A 24,336-nucleotide genomic window follows, 5' to 3' on the forward strand; every position below is an offset into this window, starting at 1 on the left:
CCTGAGCTGGATATCATCATTCTTCTCTTTCTTGGTGATTCCTTTCTACTTCTCTCTCTCAGGGTAATTTGGGAATTTTTTTTTTTTTTTTTTTTTTTTTTTTTGGCTGGTGCAGCATAAGCCTCAGGCTTCCTTGCACCATATGGCTAATAATAATAATAAGGTGAATAATAAATTAATGTATATAATGTGTTACATTTTGGGTACATTAAATTTTTATTTTTTTAATTTAATTAAATTTTTTTCTTTTCTGTGGTTAAGAGTAGTGAAAAGTAAATAACTAATTATCTTGATACTAATTTGTTTAACTAATAATATATAAAAATGATTGTTTTTGTTTCACTGCGACTGCCCAACTTAATATTCACTCCACCTTTTGTAATATTCAACAGCACATGAAATGCAATACATTTCAGGCTCTGTGATTTAATAAATTAAACAATTGTATATTGTCAGTGCTTTCACGATGAAGTTTACTTATTTCTTCATAGATTTTAATAATGATTGGAATATAACACACGTTTAGTTTTTGCTATGACTAATATAATAAGTAAATAGCAATAATTCATTATTTGTGTATTTAGTGAACATATAAAAAAAATGAGAATAAAAAGGCAATGACTTGGGCAAACCAAAATAATTTCATTTCTGTGAATCTGCCATATTGCTCATTCATTCCTCCGATCAGTGCCAAGTATACAGTGCTTTAGCTGCAGTATGTGGATAGACTGTGTGATATGTATTAAAAAAATATATATTAGCAATAATTGCTGGATTATATATTGGTCCGATTTTAATGAAATTTGGGAAAGCCAAATTTTTTCTTTTCATTAAAAAAAAAAAAAAAAAAACTTTTCACATAGTTTGTTTGTGTATAGTTTGTGTGTGCAGTCAGATGAATGGGTATGATGAAGACAAGAGGCTTTTTATTATATGCTAATAAACCTAAAAATGTAGTTTATACTTTATATACAATTTTTTTTTTTTTCTCCTTTATTTTTGGTCATTGTTAGTGATTGACTTTTATTCTCTTTAAAGCCCCTCCGATCTTCTGTCTTGATTTTAAAAATTATGGTTGGCCATATTTTGCACTTTGATGGCAAGTTTCTTAAAGTACTTGTTTTCAGCCTGCATTTTATGTATCTCTCATCTTCTACAAAGGGATCTTCATGGTTCTGAAAGGCGCCTCCATAGCCAGGTGGGAAGGAGCAGCAGTGCATAGCACACGCTTCTTGATTAGACCGGGGTTCGAGCCCGTCACCACCAAATACGGAGGATGCGGAAAGGTCAAAGAATGACCACCGCATATCCCGGAGCAATATGGCCTTAGTTGCTAATGCTCCTAAAAACCAAATAACAAACAAACATGGTTCTGAAAAATTCCTTTGGCAGGCTGACTTTTAAAGGTATTATCATTTATTAGCATTTAATTCTTCCATTCTGTGGGCAATTTGTGTGCATTAAGTAGCAATTTCTAATTTCCCAAAGAGTAGTCCAATTTTATTAGCCTGGTTCAGTTCATTTTAAAGCCCGTTCTGTTTTCCTTCTTGAAAGGTTTTCAACTAATGTGTGATATCTCTTGGAAGGATTAACAGTATTTCACAAGTAAGTCCAGTGCTGCTACCTTGTGATTCTGAATGTGCCATGTGTGTGGATTTTGATATAAATCAATTGATTGGTTCTGATTTTGTAATAAATCTATGTTGGTTTACTAATGTCACCCTGTCCTGTGATTGGCCTGAATAGAACATTTTAATCTTGATTATTAATTAACTCATTTGTAAAAAAAAAAAAAAAAAAAACTGTTTCGTTAGATATTTATATTTAATGTTCTTGAAACACTTACTGAGTAATGCAAGCATTTTTCATTTTGGTTGTCATGAAATTCTAGTGATGCTTTCATTGATTTGTTTTCTTGGGCAAACAATTCAAAATACTTTATATAACACTGTATTTTTTGAGCTTTTCATGCTGAAAAACACTGCTCATTTCCATTATTTTTTATGAATCCCTGCTGTTGACTCGCTAGTCATTATGCAAAAGGGGGGGTTTAATTAAGTATTTTATTTTGTTGGGAAATCCCCGTTTTAGGTTCTGTGCTATTGAATTTGTGCTTGTTTGAGACCATAAAAAAATTGACTTAAGGTTTTTGTAAGGTATTTTTTGTTTGTTTGTTTGTTTGTTATTTGGTTTTTAGGAGCATTAGCAACTAAGGCCATATTGCTCCGGGATATGCGGTGGTCATTCCTTGACCTTTCCGCATCCTCCGTATTTGGTGGTGACGGGCTCGAACCCCGGTCTAATCAAGAAGCGTGTGCTACGCACTGCTGCTCCTTCCCACCTGGCTACGGAGGCGCCTCGGTATTTTTTGTATTTTATTGTTTATAAATTTTTCTGGGTATGTATTACTAAACTTTGTTCTTAAGAACCGTATTGGAATAATTTTTGTTCTGAATTAAATTCCAACCCTAAATTATGCCTAAGGAACTTAAGCATAATTTGGGTAACTTGCAATTTATTTTAAGAATGGTTACTAAATTGTTTTGTGCTAGCTGTGGAAAACTATTTAAAGCGAAAAATCTAGATTTCGAAGTTTTATTACTAATGGATAATGTGCCAGGCCATCCAAAAGATTTAAGTCATCCAAACGTTGAAGTAATGTTCCTATCACCTAATATGACTCCTTTAATTCAGCCATTAGATCCAGGCATATCTACCATTAAAACTCGTTACATCAGAAAATTTATAATGGATTTTGGAAAAATTGATTCTGAATCTGTTGGAATGATGCAGACATGGAAACTTTTCTCAGTTGTGGACTGCATCAGAATCATAACTTTATTGCTCAAAGAAATAAAACCGTCAACATTAAAACCGTGTTGGAAAAATGTATGGCCAGAGTCAGTTCATTCAGGAAATACTGTATGGTCAAACCGGCAGAAAATGGAATCGGTGAAATAGTAGATATTGCTAAGTTGGTAGGAGGGGGAAGGTGTGATGATAGGACTACTGAAGACGTTCAAGAATTACTGGTAAAAAAGAGGCTGGCAAAGCAGATTTCGCAGAAATGGCATCGGAGGTAAACCAAATCAATTCAGAGGATGATAGCGCAGATAAATTCTGAAGTCTCAAATTTTACACTAAAAAGCATATGGGAAAAAAGCATAAACATAGCCGAGCAATTAGAATCTTATTTTCTGAATGCAGATCCTTCGACTGAGAGGAACACATTTCAAAAGGGAGCTGCAAAAATGCTTAGCTTCATACCATGCAATTTACAAAGATCTATCAAGTAAAAGCAAACATTCCCATATTACTGATTTTTTTTTAAAGAGAGCGAAGATATACAAAATCTAGATGCCGCAGAAGAAAGTTCAGAAGGTGAAGGTATTCTGCAACAGAGAAAACGTTCTTGTTTGATTGTGTTTAGTAGCAGTGGAGGCAGAAAATTAAATGAACATACATTATCTGACATAAGTATCACAGTTTGTAAGACATTTGTTCAGTTATTACTATTTTGATAAAAATTAAGTTTCTGATAGTTATAAAAAAAGGTGTATTTTTGTTAGCTTTTGGAATGTAGCACCCTCCCCTTCCCCTTGTACTGGTTCTTAGTCCCATTTAACACGGTTTTGCACTGGACGAGATTTTATAGGAACCAAACTACTGTTATATGAGGGTTACCTGTATTTTGTTGTAGAAAGATGTGCAGCTGTCACTTCAGGTCATATAATCAGTAACAAGAGCTAACAAATCTTGATTGTAAGCTGCTGTTGTTGATCTAAATTTAGTCCAAATTGAAAATGACAGAATTTAATTCTAAAAGACCAATTTTGTCACAGTTTATTTGTCAAATTATCTGAAAATACTGTGAATTAATCAGTATGGATATAAAATCCTAGATAATGGAATTAGGAATGTCTCCTATTTGAGAAAAATCTGCTTGTGGCAGTTTCTTGTATTATTATTATTAAGTCTAAATAACAATTGCAGTTACCATATAGCACTAATAACTGACTATATATATATATGTACAGCTTTAATACTTTGAACCTGGTTTGTGAATAAGCCATAGTTTTCTCTGTGAATGGGTTTAAATTGTTTTTGAAAATTTGTAATGATTTGTGTTGGAGGTTAGTATATATGTTAATAATGTTATTAATTGTTGTATATATAAATTAATCATTTAATATTAACTGATATAATGAAGTTAATATAATATAATTAACTGATATATAATGTGTAAAGTAAATGAAAATGTTTTTGTGGTGTTTTATATTTTCTTGGTTTTTCTTTTTATGGAATAATGCATTGTAAAAATGAAACATCGTTATATTGTCAATACTTAAAAAAAAAAAAAAATAAAAAAAAAATTCAAAAGCCCAAAAATGTGTTTTTTTTTTTTTTTTTTCTCTCTCCTTCCTCTCTCTCTCTCTCTCTCTCTTCTTCACACCTCAACTTTATAATGCAACTGAATCTCCCAAATCTTGGTAACCTTGAGACCTGATCTTGCTGGATCCTGGAATTTTTTGGATTTAAGGAGAGCATATTCCTCCGTAGCCGAGTGGTCAGGAGCGGGAGTGCAGAAGCACACGCTCTTTGAGTAGACCGGGGTTCAAGCCCCTGACTGCTAAATACTGTTGATCTGCCAACCCACACTGGACCAGCATGGTAGATTATGGTCCATGTCCCTCAGCATGAATTGTTGAGGAGGCTTCCATCCTGCAGTGGGTTGATAATGGCTGCAGTTTACCTTTATTATACTGTTTGGAAGAACAGCAATAATAATAATCATAAAAAATACTGCTTTCTATACTACAACTTATTGTGCTTACCATACAAGTGTATCCCACATTGAGAGAAAAATAAATGTACAGCATAGTGAGGTAAAAATAATTTCCCTTTCAAAATCTGCCCACACAAATGACAAACCAGTATTAGAATTATTTAAGAGCAAATATATATATATATATATATATATATATATATATATATACACACACACACACACACACACAAGTGTGACAGTATAAAAGCTATTTAGTTCAGTGAATGAGCTACATCAGCGAGATGCTTCATTTATGAATTGTAAGACCAAGAATTATTGATGAATTTATTGCTTATCAGGACCAAATTTTTGCGTAGACAAGTTAAAACTTTTTTTAGAGCTTGTGGAAATGTGCTGGCTGGTGCCCAGGTTCTCTTGATTAATTTATTATATTTTGAAAAGGCACATCTAAGTGGCTGCTTTAGAATGCAGTATATGTTACTGCTATTGTACAATTTTTTTTTTTTTTTTTTTTTGTTAAAAAAATAAGCCTCTTAGGGTTTGAATCATCAGTTTCAAGATTTAAGAATTTCTCCCCAGGTTCCATGTTTTCTGTCTTACATATGGATGTTTTGTGCAGAGCTTTAAATGGGTTTTGGATTTTGATGTGCTAATACAAATTTAAGCCCAATATTGCAATTGTTGAATGCAGGTTTTGCTTTTGAAATTTAATGAAATCTTAAGTATTACAATAAATGGTGTAAAAATATAGTCTATTTTATTTTTAGTTTTTTATTTTTGCTATTATCAGGAGCCTCTGATCATTGTCCAGCAATAGTCTGCCAACATACTGGGCTTCCATCTTCTTTTATAACATTTCTCCATAGTAGAAGGCCTAAATGTGAATAAAGGAAGTATATTTTTAAGACTGTTGTTGCCAAAAAAAAAAAAAAAAAAAATTTTCATAAGCTTTCTTGAAAGATTTTCTAGCTTTCTGTTCCAAAGTATTTAACACTTTCAAAATATTCATATTTCAGTAACTCTCTGATCTGTGGACTGACAAATACACCTTCATATTTGTTATGGTTTGTTTTGTATCCTTTTTGCCTATATACTACTTGTATTTATTGTATCATACTTTTCTTATGAGAGGTTCCATGTTCTTAAAAGATTCTCTTGTGTGGACAGCTTGACTGATCAGTATAGATATGTTTCTGTTATCGAGTACCATAGCTTTTATTCTTATTTTAAAGAATCAGTGAAAGGCCTCTAACTTCTGGTATATGTTCTTTACCAGAACCATCAAGCAGTCCAACACTATTACAGTAGCAATGTGAAACTTCCTTAGCAAAATATGGGGGAGACCCTCTTTTTACCATTTATGAATTGTATTTTTTTGCAGTAAATTCCATTTCTTCAGCTTTCATTACAAAAGTTTTGCTTTTGTCTTAGGTTTAAATTGCTCTCATTATTGTTTAATTCATCTCTAATAAAAAGATTTAATTATAAGTTTGCTTGAGTCTGGGTATTTGTGTTCTGATTTATGGAACATGTTTCATAGGTTGTATGGAGCTCCATTTCCGTTGGGTTCTTCTGTTTACCTCTTCTAATGACTAGGTTTATGGTGGAACAGGTAGTTCATCACTGTGGCTAACTAGCCTAATGGTTAACAGGATATTTGGGTATTCTTCTTCTTTTTTTTTTTTTTTTCCCCCTTTCTCAATTTGACTTAGTGAATATAGTTGTTGACATGATTAGTTTCTTCCTCCACACTATGGGAACAGAGAATATCAACTATACTTTGTTTATATTTTAACCAGCCACTGAGACAAAGCAGAATATTTTAGGGCAGTATATGAGGAGCCCCTTGTCCTGATCATCTTGTTTTCAGCCATACTCCATGTTATTTCTTTAATAGGGACATTATGGACTGAGATTTGATTGGGTAATTGCTACACACATAAAAGCTATCTCATGCATTATGCACTAATGTGCATTAATATATGAGAAAGTAGTTATCTCATTACATTCTTAATATGGTATAATTGATCCAGTGTGTATAAGTTGACTTCTATTTTTTGCCATAAACTTGTGTTTAACTATATAATAACTATAAGTCTGCTTTTTTCTATTTATTTATTTTTTCTCCCTTATACCATCTTACCTTGTCAAGTAATGTACTGTTAAAACCCAATTATTTCTGCTCTTTCTTTTAAAAGTTTACATTGTGATTGTATTGCACTGCATAGCAAACTGTAAAGAAAGAGATATGCACATACAGCAAGCTGACAGTCATAGATGATATATGACATTGTTTTTATTGGTGCAGTATATGCACTGGTACTAAAATGGCTTTAGGCATTCTTTGTTACTTTGTACTAAAGTCAACAAGGAATAACAGAAAATTGGTTTCTTGGCACTGCCCCAGTATGAAAGTACCTTTTCTATAAGAAATTGACAATATGGAATATCTACTTTTCAAAAATTCTGAAGTAAACCTGAATAATTCCTGACAAATTCCATGTTGCATCTTCATGTGATGAAGAAGGTAAACAGATTCTTGAGCTTTGAAAGGTGAGCAACAATGAATATTTGTATAAAAATATGAAGAAAGCTCATTTTGTTTTTCACAAAATGTATATTATTTTTTATTTTTTTCTAGTAAATTCCATTCCTTCTGCCTATGCCTTAGATATAATATGAGATGTGATCAAAAAGACTGATGCTGTATCTTAAAATTGTAGTGTCATTAGCTTATCTATATGTACTCATAAGTTCTAAAATAAAGTTAAGTTCACAGAGTAGTTTTATGCAGGATAGCTTTATTTCTTATAACTATATACATACAGTGATTGTGCAATGCTGTTTGGAGAAAATGACCTGGAAAAGTGGAAACAGGGATTTGGTGCTTGCATAATAGAAATGTTCCTGCACACACTCGTCGATTTTATGTTGAAGAATTTATTGCGAAGCATTCCATCACTGGACATCGTCTCCCATCTTGATTTAGTCCCTTGTGATTTTGTTTTGAAATTTTAAAGCTGATGTGGTCTTTATTGTAGTCACCTACTAGCGTTAAAGAAATTACTCAGAATAACTGAATTTGATTTATTTTAAAAATGTGTCTGATTTTTATTATGTAAATGAATTGTTATAAAAGTGCATAGATTTTGTGTAAAGCGTTTTGGATAATAATTTAGTAATTGTAAATAAAATAGTTAATGCTGTTTGGCCTTATTGATAGTATATGGAGTCAGGATGACCGTGCTGTTCTCTTATTTTATTCATTGTAATTTATTTATTATTATTGTTTATTTAATTTGTTTTTGTTGCTACTGGCTTACAGCTATAGCAATTGCAGCTAGCCTATCAGGTCTCAGAATAGAAGCATTTGCTCCGGTCATTGTCTGAGCAAACTGTGCTTCCACAACAAGTACCCCGGTAATGCAAACATGTTTGAAAGTAGTGCAATTGGCAGATTACTTTTTTAGAAGCTGTTCAAAGGCAGTGCAATACCAGGGAAACTCATTGGGATGGTAACGTTGCAAGCAGCCTGTATAATTCAGGCTAGAATAATCTATTATCGTGCCGTGGATGTTTATTATCTGTGATGTTGCTTCTCATCTATGGCTGAAAAAGGATGTAGTGAGAAAGTATGTATGCTCACTAGGCAGCATGAAAGGGGACTTCACTCAGTAATACTCAATAATCCTGACTAGCTGTTACTGTTATTTTTATATGTGGATTAAATTCTAATTGCCAATGGAATTTACAAAGTGGGGTATTTACAGTGTAGGATACTGCAAAGATCAGTATTAATTACTTGCATTCTTTACGCTAAGATAAAATTATTTATTATTCAGAAGAATGTTACTGCACATTTTCTGGATCTTTGATTACTTGGGTTTGCATTTGATTTTTTATTATTTTTTTTTTATGTTAGAGTACCCATTTACCAGCCATTTGTTTAATGCCCAATATTCCATTGAAAAGCAATATCTCCGCATTAATTAACCATTCCACATATGGAATAAAATTATTTGGTTTGTCTTTTAATTAATATTATTTTATGTGGGATAAAATAATTTAAACAGAAACCCCTCTGTGTTGCTCTTTAAATTTGTCAGTGTAGTATAAGTAAAAGATGCTAGAAGTACAGACTGAGAAAATGGACAACAGGCCAGGGTGATACACCAAATGTAAGGAGAAAAGGATAAAAACCAAAAAAATAAAAGCTAAAAGAAATTTAATTCAGTTCTTTCTTTTATTTTACCCCTGAATTTGTGTGCCCTAGGTGCAAAACCTTATTTGCCATATCATTTGGAAGTAGTCCATCCTTCCTATCTTCAACTCACCAGCAGACTTTGGCAGCTTTCTCTGTTATCCCTTATCGGTATCATTAAGAAAGATTAGAAACAGGAGGGGGCCCCAGCACTGAACCATGATAGTCCATTTATTACACTCCACTCTGAAGAGTTTCCATTTATGACTGCCATGTCTCCTTTATTTTAGCCAGCTGTGAAGTACATCCAGTAAAGATCATATCAGTAATCAGTTAGTTGCTGTATACATAACAGGCCTTTGTGCAGAGCCATATCAGAAGTGTTAAAAGTCAAGGTAAATAATTTATGCCTAACATGGTTGAGTGATCAGGTGGGAGTTCAATTAGTACACATGTTTGAGCTGACCAGGCCTTCTTTTATCCCATTGGGATACTTGGAATGAGGGGCCTACACTTTTCTGATAATATTTGCAACATTGTGTTATTAATTATCATAATTATTATTTCTAATAATTATGATAATAATAGACATAAACTTGCTACTACTTAAATCTGTTTATACTTGCATGACCACATGAAGTGAAGGATTTTACAGTTTGCCATTTTGATAAGAATATCATAGAGTAACCTAGCTTCTGCCCTAAAGAATATAATCTTTAAATGTATTTAGCAATTGCATCTTCTTGAACCATAGTCAGCTCAATTGTGGCTCATACTATTGCAGTTTGCATTGACCATTCGGATACATCAGGTCTTTTATGTATGTATTGTAAAAAGTTCTGAGCAATTTAATTTAGTGGTCCACCTGGTGGTGGTGGCTGGGGAGAACCAAGGAGTCTGGACAGGCGCCTCCATAGCCAGGTGGGAAGGAGCAGCAGTGCTTAGCACACGCTTCTTGATTAGACCGGGGTTCGAGCCCGTCACCACCAAATACGGAGGATGCGGAAAGGTTAGGGAGTGACCACCGCATATCCTGGAGCAATATGGCCTTAGTTGCTAATGCTCCTAAAAAAAAAAAGTCTGGATAGGTATAATTTTTTGTTATGGTCTTTGTAAGCATTAAAATTAAACGGGTTTTTGCCCCCTCCCCAAAAAAAAAAAAAAAAACTCTTTGAACGATCGTTAAATTAGATATTTTGCTGAATGATCCGCCAAAATATTTGCTTTTGGGTGGATCAGCCCATGTAGAAAGACTACTTGGAAGTTGCCAGTAGTTAAAGTCACTTGACTGCCAAATATGGTTAATTACAGTATATTATTATCAGAGTTTTACTTGCAATGTGTCTGGGACATTAAAAGCACAAGACTTTGCTATAGACATTAATAATATTGGTCAGACATGGCCACTCCAAGAAGCCATGCTGTGATCCTGGTGGACAGTAATTCAGGAGTTAATTGTAAGCTATGGGAAGAGGAGTTAGAACCATTAAGGAGACCATTCTTATTGAGTGGCTGCTACAAAAGTACATCCAAACTGAAAACAAATCTGGTTCACACACACACACTGTTTCTGACTTTGCTTCGTGACTTTAGTTGCCATGATGCTTACCTTAAGAAAAATGCAATAACGGATCTATTTATGCAACCTTAAAAAAAAAAAAAAAAAAAAGCGGAGGCCACGCCCAGGTTACTTAAAGTATCAGGGCTCGACACCCCTCTACATTTGAGTAACTTGAGAAAATATTGCGACATCAGGCAATGTTTAAGGGCAACGTTGGGGGGGGGGGGTAAGCGGAAGTGTTTACTATCAATGTTGTTGCCAGGTGAAAATGGCGACCAGCTGCTTGTCAAGGCATTGGAGAATATAGTTGTGACTAGAATTTATTATACGATCAAACACTGCAGATTGTAGAAAGCTTCATTAGACCGTTAATTAAAAGCTGAAGGCGTCGAATCTTGGTAGTAGCCACACGCAGATGTTTGTTTGAAGAGACAGCGGAAGTTTGCTGGAGGGAAGAATCGTGGGATTCTGCCATTATGTGTAACTATAAAGTCATTAGTCTTCCAGAAAGTCGAATAAATAGTAGCTAAAATGGGTGTGACGAATAGGGAACAGTGAGGGACTAATAATTTTGGTCTCCTGCCCTCCCATATCTTCCTTGGAGGTTATTTTTTTAATGCATTTTAACTGCCTCAAACAAGTATTTTCGTGTATAAAAATGATAGGCACAAATCTAAAATAACATTTTTAAAAGCTTCAAGTCTTCTTGAAACAAGGATTGAAAAGAGCGAACGGCGCTTTGTCACTCAAGTCTCGATATTTGAGTGTCAATAAAATTTATTGTGATTATCATTTGTTTAATTTATAAAAATATATATTTAACTCTGAAAACGGATTATATTTCATATAATCCGTTTACTATAATTATTTTTCTCCCATTTTGCATGGTTATGTTTTAAAACATAAGCTACTGAAAAGAAAACTAATAATTTAAATTTATTACTAAAATTAAATTATTAGATTAAACTAATTATTAAAATTTCCGAACAGATTCTCAATAATTAAGTTAATTTTAAGAATATTCGGCTGTATTTTCGTATGTCGTCTGCAAGTACACTTTGTTTTCTTTGCGATAATATTAGCTCTTAGTAGTCGAATTGTTGTATATCTTTAAGCCTTAGTACTGACTTAAGCCTGTAACCATTGCGGTGAATAAACCCGGTGTACAGTTTTCGTGGAATCGTTCCCCCGAAATATTCCGTCGTCACCTTAAAACGGAAGGTATGGATCTCGTCTGCGAACCTCTGCTAAAAATCCTCCCTCTCTCCCAGCTCGTTCTCTCCCACGTGCAAGACACGTCCACGGGGATTGTTCGCTGAGGGAGGGCTGTATTTTTAGACATTGCTAATTACAGCCGAAACGGATGCCTAGTGTTGCATTTTCCTCGGCAGAGATGTCCATGATCCCATGTGTCTTCAAGATTTGACTTCCTCGATGTGACCGTAATAGAACAGCGCCACATTGTTTTGGTTTGCTTTCCGCGTTTTCGTCACTGATATGTTTAACTAGGCTATGACGAAACGTTTGGTCTTTTATATATTTTTATGTAGAGTGGTTCCTTCTTAAATATTAAGCCCTATAGTTCCCTACAAATCAATTCTCTTTCCTTCTGCTTCGGTTACTGTAAAACGCCTTTTATTAAATTTATTTTCATACGTTTAGATTTGCATATAAGGACTTTCTAAGCTGGATTGTGTAGGCCGTTTTTGAGAACCATTGCTGAATTAAAATGTAGCTATAGGAAAATTTTTATACTATGCCATTATATAAATACTTGGCTATGTCAATATGTATCATCTGAAATATATGAAACTGAGGCTAAAGGGAACATTTAAGTTCGGGCAAAATCCTCCGGGTCTTGTGCTATGGGCATCTCCGGTTTTTTTTCTTTTTTTTTTTTGTTTCCTCTGTTTTCTGTGACACGACGTCATGAAATCCAAGTTTTGTCCCTTATAAAATGTAAATAAAGTACAAAACATGCATTTTTATATAACGTAGTTTAATCTCAGCTTTTCTTATTAGTCTTTTTTTGTCGTGGTTATCTTCAGAGTTACGTCCAGTATTACGTTCTCACAGTAAGCGCGTTAAAAGAGACGTCATAGCACACCTTCAATCACTGAGATTTTTTGGAGAATGGTAATTCTTCATAATGTTCAGTGTCTCTTTCAGAGACTCTCTTGCAAAATAATCATTGCCTGATTGAAGTTTCTTTGATTAAATGAAAGCATGTGATGCTAATTCAGAATCAGAGAACTTACTTGGCTAATTGTGCAACATTTTCCGTAATGTATTTAAACTACCTACGTTCACAACACTAAATAAAAGTTTATTCCAATAATCAGTTACTCTCGGGATGAAAGATGGATTTTAACACGACCATCTTTCACCCATAATTTTTCGATTAAATAGTGCATGGTTTGTAAATTGTCTTCGATATCCACCCCATCTATCCTCAATGGCATTTTCTGGCGATTTCTGAATTGGGTAGTGTCAGACCAGCAAATCCAAAAATATACACGGACAGTATTCCTATTAACTAGCTGCATGGTGTTAGACGGTTAGGATATTTGCAGATCACGGTTCTAGAAAGAATACAGCACGATAATCAGATTATTATTATGAGCCATATGGTACAAGGAAGCCTGAGGCTAAAAAAAAAAAAAAATTTTCCGAGTTAGCCGGGGGGTAGAGGGAGGGGGGAATCACCAAGAAAGAGAAGAATGATGATATCCAGCTCAGACCCTGGGTTTGCTAAAACCATACCCACCAGATGTGAGCCCTTGGGGATTACGTTATGTGAATTCTTGATTTTCGTATCCAATAATAAAAACTCAAAAAGCCAGCATTCTGAAATCTGTTTCTTGGAACACAGCATTGTATAACTCCTTTTCCCTAACCGATACCTATCTGTATTTCATAGGCACCTTTCTGACTATACCTCAAAAGAATCGTCAGTCGTATTATTATGAAAATAGATTAGTTCCGTTTGCAGCAATGGAAGATGCATAACCTAATTGCAGTAAGTTCAAAATTGATCATTGCATAACGCTGAAGGCCTGTTCCCTCATTGTTCCGAGCAAGATTAATCGGTTCTCAACTCTTTGAAGCCGACCGGGCTAGCCGAGTGGGTAAAGTACCTGCCCGGCAACCCAAAGGTCGCGGGTTCGATTCCCGCCTCGGGCTTGGATCAAAGTACTGCAAAAACCTTGGGAGGTGCAATATGGCCACAGAAGCCGATGCGCCAACAACTACCAAATCAAAAAAAAAAAAATCAACTCTTTGAACGAGTCTTTCATTGAATCAGGTAGAGTGAAATCAGCGCCGTTCAATCACGCTTACATAAAAATGGTTAAATTAAGTGGCCAGTATGTGAGGACCTAACAGCATGTAGTACCTTTAGTCCTAAGAAAAGCTTTAAGTTGGTTAATGAACTCTCCAAGGATGCTGGTTCTTCTTCGAGGATGCGACTGGAAACTCAGTTGTATCCTCGCCGTTGTCTGAGATTGGACAACTGATTCCTGCCATGAACAGCTTGTTCCACCTCATCTCATAGATGCTCAGTTGGATCCGATGACTGAACAGTTCAGTGAAGTATGAGAAAAACCACACTTATTCTTCTGAAACCATTGTACTGTTAGGAGTAACTATTACCAGATAAATTATGAGCATGATTTGATCCGACTGATTGGCAACAACGTTCAGGTATGTTGTAGCATTCAGACGTTAATACACCAGTGAAGTCATTTTCTGATGTATCCATTTGCGCATCACTTGTACTGTGCTGTTATTTTTGGCTGTTACTGCACGATTCTTTTCACCCTCCGTCAGCTGTGTCCAACCACAGGACTTTTGTTAGATGTGTTTGCTGGTTGAGCCATTCTCGTCATTGACACTGTGTACTAACGTCCCAGCCGAATGGTAGTGTCCATTATAGTTGCACGGACACATTTGGTCGTAACTATCATATCGTGCCCAAAGTCACTTAGGTCGGGCTGCAGGCTCATTTTCTCGATCAATTGCGCACTCATACACACAAACCATTTATATCCAACTACCTGCTTTATATAGTCTGGTATGGAAACGAAACATTATCTCTGATAAAAGGCCAATTCCTTGAATGAAGGGGAGTTTGTCTGAATTTTCTATCCAGTGTAAACAGGAGGCTAGGAAGGCATATGGTGTCCTGTGTATGATAAGACCTTCAGAAGTAAGGAAACGAATGTCATTGTCCCTTTATATAAGACGGTGGTGAAACCGCACTTAGAATATTATATTCAGGTCTGGAGGCTACACTTGAAGACAGCTTTTAGAAAAGAGTTCAAAGAACAGCAATCCGATTTGTGAGTGCTGCTGATCGTCCATATGAAGAATGGCTAGAGCAGTCTTGTCCTGCATGTCAAATAGATTCCTTCGGTTTGGGGATGGGGGCGTTGACAGGTGCACAAGCCCTGAGAGAATCAGCAAAATGAATGAAGTAGGTCTGTTTTCGCTGTAGAAGAGAAGAATCGGGGAGCAAAAGAGGGAGGCTAGATGTCATGAGGTTTGCTCTCGTGGGTAGCACGGTACATTCGGGCAGCGGGGTGAACACCGTTGGAATCAATTGCCTTCCACTGTGTGATAGAGGCGGATTTTTGTTAAAGTACAAAGAATTCGATAAGTTCTTTGACTTGGATAATCACATTGACATAGCAACCACCTGGCTTTCTCGGCTTAGATAGACCACTAAGCAGCAATTGCTTCATGTTCGGTACCCCTCCATCCTGACAAGGTTCCTAGTAACTAGTGTATCCAGAAATCTTGTACGGTTTCGAAATTTGGGCCTCAGCAGCTCCCACTAACACGAAGAGAATTTACGCTGGAGAGTACTGGCTTCTGAAGTCGGCTAATGCGAAATTCCATCATAATCCCGGAATCACTACCACCGAACTGGCAGCTGCCTTGTCAACCAGAGAATGTCCTTTATCGAAAGAAGAGTCATATACGTTCACAGCCAAGATGATAATAAGATCTATTTCCCGACCTAGCATCTGGGACTCGTGCTCCTGTCCCACAACTTCCTCTCAGATCCATTCTAGTGCTCATCAGTCACACTTGTCCTGGCTGACAAATTCCTTTCTAGTCAAATGCTCTACACGATTAGCAAAATAGATGTAGCCGTACAAAAATTGGTAAACGAGAAAATGTACGGAGAGCATTTTCCTTGCCATAGAGATTGTGGCACCCTACTGCCATAAAGTAATAACTGTCTATGTCGACCCATTGTATGCATGGATACGTCTGCAATTAGTCATATTTTATGTATTACTTAAAGTGCCTCGCTCGGCTTGTAACACCTTGGCATTCCGGTGCAGCAAGGGGATTTGTTTGGTTTCTCTTTCCACAATAAAGATTATATTTATTGATTACTTTTCAGCGACAGGCAAGGAATGAGCGATAGAGAATTTTTGTTGTAAATGTTGTAAATATGCCATCAGGATTTAAAGGTAGTCACTATCAAAAAAGTATTTTGCAAACCTCGGGTTCTGAGACCAACTAACTCGGCCATATTGAAAGAAACGATATTAAGCCGTATAGAGAGGGCTGACGTCTCTGTGATTTGTATTGACCATTTTCAACTCACTGAGAATAAACTTTCCTTCTTTGTACAAGCATAATTTTTTTTTTTTGCTTGTTTGCAACGCTTAAAATATTTTGCGGTATTCCTAGATAGAGTACATTTTTTGAGGGTGGAGCGTTGATTAATTAGAGTAAATCTTACCTTTGATGTAAATACCCAAAACAGTTAAATGTAAATTGATTTGCAATTTTGAATCTGATTGCTAGGCGATTTCATGCAGTTCCAAGAAGTGTGTGCCCGAGCGACAAAGACCTAAGTGGTGGTAATTTATTGTTTCGATGTGTGGTTGGAGCACTATGAAAACTGTTCGATGCTACATAGATAAAGTATAATCATCGGCTGTAATCCTGACTGCTAGATGTTCGTGTTTCGTGACATCGTTCCTTTGTTCTCCTTCTCCTTTCTCCATCCGCGTGCATCACGGAATCCCTTCGCTGCTTGCAGTGCGCATCGCTGCGGCATTCATCACCTCTAGTGATCCCGGCAGCTGGAACACACCTCCACGGGATCTCGTACCTTGCTTTCTAATTTGTCCGCCTAGAGTAATCGCTAACTGTGCCGACAGGATATCGTGTCGTCGATTAAAGACCTTAGATTTCACCGTCGACTTTTCACGACTCATTGCGTCCGCTGGGCGGCTTTGCGCACAGTTTGAGCGAGATGTAATGACATCACCACCCACCTGCGGTCTGGCGTACTCCTAATATGCCGTTAAATTGGTAGCTTTTCCTCGGGAAACGCGAGACCGTGATTGACGCCTTTGGAACCCACCCCCTTTCCTCCGTACTGTTCCTCGACACTGATACGGCAATATAATTGATGCAGTCGACTAGAAACCCGAGATGATTTGGTGCTGCATATTTTAGTAGTTTGAGATGTCCATTAATCTCGGTCACATTTCTTTCCTCATCAGTGGCTTCAAAAGCACGGTGGAAATATGTAAGAAATGGACGGGAAATGTTGTCTTCCTTTTTATTCGGGCATGGGCAAACCTTTAAAAGTATCCCTTCTTGTGTTAATAAAGCCGGCTTTTCATGGTGTCTTGTTACTTGATAGATAACGGAAACTTAGTTTCCACGTGTATCTTTTGTATCGTGTGCAGACGGTGATGGTATACCTCCTGGACAGAGATGTGTGTTTGCATGCATGCATATTTCTTGGCGTGGAATGTACTGAGCCAGGTTCAAGGATGTAACGTAGCGGTGCCGAAACTTATTACACAGTTGATAATCTGCGTGGATGAAGATCGCTCTAGTGTAGCACGAATCCACGGTGAAGACGTATCTAGGTTGCAGTTGACAGTGTTGTTAGTCATCTTAGCAAGCAGTCCTTATTCATTTCACATCCGTGATATTTTGGCTACAGGGAACGAGAATTGGTCATCTCTTGATGGTACCCTACCTGGAATAGATAAAATCAACAATTTAGAATATTAAGAAAAGTCACTCTTAAAATCGACATCACTTTCATTCGAATAAATAAATCGATTATTATTCTCGTAACCGACACCCAAGTGTATACAGTTACCAAGAAATTTCATTTTAATTGTATTTTTGATTGATGTGTACAGTTTGCGTGTGGAAAGCGTATTCTTCACGTCCAACGTACATAAACGTGATGGCATCTACGTAATTGCTTTTGGAATCTGGCTTGTAGTCCCAGTGGGTTTTCTGTTACGATTGACATTTTCATTTAGTTCTTCAACCGTGTGTAGACAACCCCACCCCCATTCACTCGTCACGTGCCCATTAGTATAAGGCCAAATGATGCAAGGAAGCGGACTTTTCGCAAGAGTATAAAATAAACGAAACCCGAATTTTCATACCATTTCCCTCAAGTTAACTGTCCAATTCCGCTTAACTTTGGTTAGTCTCACTGCTTCTGCGCAGTAACTTATTTCGGTGTTCGACAACCCCCCCCCCCCCATAGATCATGGATGGTATTGTTCTCTACATTCAACTTTTTAATGGTTACATGGCAATTTACCAGATCGGTCAAGTCTGACCTCTCCGTTAACGAACCCATGTTGGAATCTATTCAGTGTACCATTCTTGTCCAGATGTGATCTTCCCCAGTGTTATGTTATTCATTGCAATTTTATATTCGGACCCGAATAAAAGATTGAAACTGTGGCGTAACCATCTTATTATATATACAGTGTGTGTATATATATACTGTAGATAATAAACGAAACCCGAATTTTCATACCATTTCCCTCAAGTTAACTGTCCAGTTCCAGAACACAACACTGCACATGTACAATATCCATACACTTTTAAATCTCTGGCCTTCCCAGTGAACTTGTACACCCACAATGAAAGCAACGCGGAGATGGGGGATTAGTGTCTAACGGCACCAGGGGTGCCGTTAGACACTTTGCCCAATTCCGCTTAACTTTGCTTAGCCTCACTGCTTCTGCCAGTGGGCAGTAACTTATTTCGGTGTTCGACTACCCATAGATCATGGATGGTATTCTCTGCATTCAGCTTTTTAATGATTTTTACATGGCAATATATACAGGGTGTTTCAGTTAAACGTTTCAGAACTTCTAAGAGGGGTAGGGTACATCCTGACAACTCGAAATCATATAGCAATGTGGGGTCGGAAATGCTTTCCTGAAGCGGTGTTGTACACAGAAGCACCATAAAAAGAAAAGAGACCGTAAGTGAGAAATCGTTTTAATAATACATGAAAAGAAGCAAAAGGTACATGGATTAAACTAAGTGTTCGAAGTTTCTTCCACGGGCTACAATGCACGCCTCACATCTCCGACGCATGGACATCCGAACATTCTGGAATACTCCAGGCGAATTTCGAATTTCTTCGGCAGCTACTGCGATTCTTGCAACCAGCTCCTCAGCATTGTCAACAGGGGTGTCATAAACTAGCGATTTCATATGACCCCAGAAATAAAAATCAAGACATGATAGGTCGGGTGACCGAGCAGCCAACGCACGGGACCACCACGTCCGATCCACTGTTGACCAAATGTGACATCCAGGTAGTTACGAATATCTCCGCTATAATGGGCAGGGGCTCCATCGTGTTGGAACCACATTGTCTGTTGCGTCGATGCAGAAATCTGTTCATCTCTCAAAAGTTGTGGCAATACTTGCTGCAGAAATATCAAGTAGATAGGTCCGGTTAGACGACACGGTAACAGGTAAGGTCCGATGAGGTGATCTCCCATAATACCGGCCCATACATTGACCGAAAATCGAATCTGTGCTGCACGATGTCGTATTACATGCGGGTTCTCGACCGCCCAGATATGGTCGTTATGCGTGTTGAAAATTCCTTCCCTTGTGAAGGATGCCTCATCGGAAAACAACACTTCAGCAGGAAAAAGGGGATTTGTAGCACATTTTCCAAGGTACCACTGTGCGAAAGCAATACGAGGTTGAAGAAACTTCGAACACTTACTTTAATCCATGTACCTTTTGCTTCTGTTCATGTATTATTAAAACGATTTCTCACTTACGGTCTCTTTTCTTTTTATGGTGCTTCTGTGTACAACACCGCTTCAGGAAAACATTTCCGACCCCACATTGCTATATGATTTCGAGTTGTCAGGATGTACCCTACCCCTCTTAGAAGTTCTGAAACGTTTAACTGAAACACCCTGTATAGATGGTTACGCCACAGTTTCAATCTTTTATTCTGGTCCGAATATAAAATTTCAATGAATAACGTAACACTGGGGAAGATCACATCTGGACAAGAATAGTACATTGAATAGATTCCAACATGGGTTCGTTAAGGGAAAGGTCAGACTTGACCGATCTGGTAAATTGCCATGATGTAATCATTAAAAAGATGAATGCAGAGAACAATACCATCCATGATCTATGGGGGGGGTAGTCGAACACCGAAATAAGTTACTGCCCACTGGCAGAAGCAGTGAGGCTAACCAAAGTTAAGCAAAATTGGACAGTTAACTTGAGGGAAATTGTGTGTGTTTGTGTAATCCAATTAATCCAAAAGTGGCCGACCGGGCTAGCCGAGTGGGTAAAGTACCTGCCCGGCAATCCAAAGGTCGCGGGTTCGATTCCCGCCTCGGGCTTGGATCAAAGTACTGCAAAAACCTTGGGAGGTGCAATATGGCCACAGAAGCCGATGCGCCAACAACTACCAAATCAAAAAAAAAAAAAAAAAAAAAAAATCCAAAAGTTAAAATACGCAAAAATTGATAAAAATATATATTAAAAATAAATAAGAAAAATAGTAGGAAAGCTAACATCAGTGGCAGCAGAAAAGCACGATCCACTACATGTTGCTTATAATAAGCTAAATTAAAATAGGATATTTGCTATCATGGCAAACCAGTAGAGTGAAAAAGAGCTTAACCAAATAAAATAACACAACCATAACAGAAAAAAAAAAAATATATATATATATATATATATATATATATATATATATATATATATGGGGGGGATAGAGAAGAGGGTAGTGTTGAAGCAACGTTCCTAAAATAATTTAGAAAATAAGCCAATTAAGAGAAATTTAGCGCTCCCCCTGAAAGGCACCCGTTTCCGAATTATGTGACATCTCAAGGAGGTCAAAGTGATGTGGCATATGCAACAAGTAACGACCATTCCGATCATAGTGTCAACCACAGGTATGGTGCAAAAGACCCTACATAACAGCCTAGCAGCAATAAGTCTTCCAGCAAACACCTACAAGGAACTCCAGAAAGTCACATAACTCGCATTCCTAACACAAGCAAGGAATGACTGCAACTCTTGTAAAGCGTGCTTATATAGCTGAAAGTAACAGCTGATGCAATATTACGTCATCACCAACGCCTGTCAATCTTATCTGATCCAATCTGAAAGAAATATTGAAATCGTAAAGAAATCGTTATTACAATAATAATGACATGCTCCTATAAAGGAAAGTCCGCAGATGTAGATGCCGTGGCGAAAACTCCGTCGGCTCTTTGTATAAAGATGATGGTGGTAATTTGGTTTTCTTCTGAGTAGTCAAAGAATACTAAGATGGTAGTGGTAACTCGAGACTGGCAGCGGAAGCTCGAGTTCTCGTGTGCTGGTAAACTGACAGTCGCAAGATAAATTAGTCATGTGATACTGTATGATGGACGTATCGGGCAACAGGTTTGTTTGTTATTTGGTTTTTAGGAGCATTAGCAACTAAGGCCATATTGCTCCTGGAATATGCGGTAGTCATTCTCTGACCTTTCCACATCCTCCGTATTTGGTGGTCACGAGCTCGAACCCCGGTCTAATCAAGAAGCGTGTGCTACTCACTGCTGCTCCTTCCCACCTGGCTACAGGGCAACAGGTGCATTGCAGAGATGTTGGAAACACTTAAAATAATTAAGTAACCCACTCGTTGAACAGAGCATCCTAGACTCATGCTGTTAAGCGATTCTGGGATGCGGATCTTACAACTCAATTCGTACAGGCATTAGAGGATGATAACTAAGGGCATCCCAGGCAACAGGCTCTGTTTACAAAATTTTGTGATCAGTGAGGGTTAACGGTAACCTGAATGACTGCGTCTGCTGCCAAGTTCCATCATGAATGTGTCTTGGAAATGAGTGATGCATTAAGATGTGTGGTAGCAGCATCTGTAATCTTATGAGAGGATATTTCTCGATCATAAGGTAACAGGCTAGGCCATCTACATCTTTTTGATACTTATACCATCACCACCTTCGTTGAAGAAACGAAGGACAATGATGACATTTTTAGCAAGTTATTTTCCACTGCTCGCACGTATTTATGTTCACTTGTTTTGTTGTAGATCGGGCGTAGATGCTATTTAGCGCATTTATAAAATCTAAGGGTTTCCATGACCAACAAATCGCAGACACAGATTACATATTTTCTCTAATTGCAGTATATCCCACTTTGGACACCATATTTGGTAAGACAAATGTACTGATCTGCAGATAGACGTAGAAAAACAGAACCGTCATGGTAAGGCAAGAAGCTGAGATAGACGCGGAAATCGTATATTTAATTTTATCACAAATCCAGTCCTGGAGGTCAGTGTTTTTTTATTTTTTTTTGTGGTGACTTTTTTTAAAAATTTATTTATTCTGTTGCCTCCTTCAACTCATATGTCTGGTGATTAGAGGTTTTCTGGAAGTAACGGGCATGCCCTTTGAGGTACAACAATGATCGCCCAACAAATGTGTCCCCCTATCTCCAGTCAGGGTGTGATTGAGGTCCTGTTAATGGCAATCCTGCACGTTCCTCAATAGGCTACTGGGTCTTTGTAGGATGCCGTGTCTATGAATAAAAATGAATTTATATTTCTTTGGTTCCTTTGTCCTCTGGTTTAAACATGAAGAACACACACCGTAGGAATTCATTAAAATGGCTGTAATTAGGCAGTACGACAAAGAAGTGTGATTTTATTATTTAATTTTTTTACGCTTCAGGTAATTGTTACATCTACTTACATCAGAATCAGTCTAGAATACCCGCAATTTACAGACATTTAATACCGATACCTGATGACCTTGGTTGCCTCGGCTTGCATTAAACAACAGAATTAATAGAAATATTGAAGGAAGTTTATGACGATACCTTTCGTGTTTGGGGTATTCGTATATATAAAAAAAAGTAAATAAAGGAATTGAGTAGGAATCGAGAGGGTTAGATAATGTAATACAGTATTGAACAATCCAAACATTAATCAAGAAACAAAATGTAGCGGCGGAGACAAAAGGTACAACAGAAAACTATGAAAACGTGAAGGGAAATAACTAATAAAACTTTAAAAGATAATAAAATAATGTAGCATCCATTTTATGCATATATAGGTATATCTTGAGGTAGGTTGAACGAGTGGATATATATAATAGAGGGGGTAAAAATGGGAAAGACACGTACAGGAATTTCAGGTGGACAGAAATCCCATTGGCAAACGAAGTAGAGCAGAGCAAGAAGATGGAAAGATGATTTGCGCCAAACAAAACTAACAGTGTTTAAGTGTAAAAGAACCCATATAGATAAAGTGACAAGACGTCTCGGATTATGCGGGGCAGCTCAGGATTTCAATCTTGTGCCCCGGATTGGACATGTAGCCTCCATACTAAATGGCAAATCAGTTGCATTATGTTTGCCATTGAGTATGGAGGCTACATTGCTGGGAACAAATGGTACAACGGAAAGAGTTATATACATAAAAAAAAAAAAAAAAACCTGACCTTTTACAAACACAAACTACAACGCAAACAGAAACGCAATACTATAAAATAATTAATTATTAAGAAAAATTCACTCAGCGGGAAAATAATATATTATTTTATTTACCTTGTTTTTATTGTTAAAAGAAGTATACATTTTTATTAGTAGTATTATTTCACAGAAAAAACAATCTTTTTTTTTTTTCACTAAACAAAAATGAAAGTCGATTAAAAACATGACCCGTCTAATAAGTGTTTCCCCCCCCCCCCTTATAATAACTATTTTTCTGAGTTCATGCTGTTCGTCATATAGCGTGACAGGAGGGCTAACTTTCCTGACTTAAAATATAATATTTAACAATTTTAATATTTCTTAATATCCTATACATTATTGGTCTAAATTCAAAATGAAGACACAGCTTCTCTACAAGAGAAAATCACGATAGATTAGCATTTTTACGAATATTAGCGGTAGAGTGACCATCCGTCCCGAATTTTGCGTGACATCATGATTTTCGGCTCTCTATAGAGGCATCCCGAAAGAACCCTAGGCGGGACGCCAATTCTCTCGATTTATCACATATTTATGTTAAATATTAAAAAATAATAGAAGGCTATGTTCTGTTGATTGTTTGATGTTGACCTAATAATGAATAAATATTTTACTTACCTACCTACGTGTATCTAATTTATTCAACCTACCTCAAGATATACTTATATATGTATAATAACCAAGAAGCAACGTGTACATACGTTAATCTTACACGGTATTTTGTAATCTGATGTACCAATGAAAAAAAATCCTGATTTAGTTTCGTTGTGTCCCGATTTTTTAAGGTCGACATCCCGAACTTGGCTGATCAAGAGTTGGTCACCCTAATTAGCGGGTCTCGATCACACAAGTTGTCTGTCCAACACGAGGGGGTACCTATACTGAATGTGAATTATTTTTTATAAATAAAAAAAAAAGTGTGTATATTGTTTCTAGGGCGGATTAAAATCCCCC

General features: G+C 36.9%; 1 protein-coding gene across 1 annotated transcript in view; it reads left to right on the forward strand.

Moving 5' to 3' along the window:
• lgs (BCL9 domain-containing protein legless) overlaps nucleotides 1-24,336 on the forward strand; it is a 402,368-nt gene that overhangs the window by 34,904 nt on the left and 343,128 nt on the right. The gene's annotated exons all lie outside the window — the stretch shown is intronic.

The sequence above is a fragment of the Mastigoproctus giganteus genome, chromosome 5 (genome assembly GCF_048544385.1).
Source record: "Mastigoproctus giganteus isolate SK-2022 chromosome 5, ASM4854438v1, whole genome shotgun sequence".
NCBI classification, from domain to species: Eukaryota; Metazoa; Arthropoda; class Arachnida; order Uropygi; family Thelyphonidae; genus Mastigoproctus; species Mastigoproctus giganteus.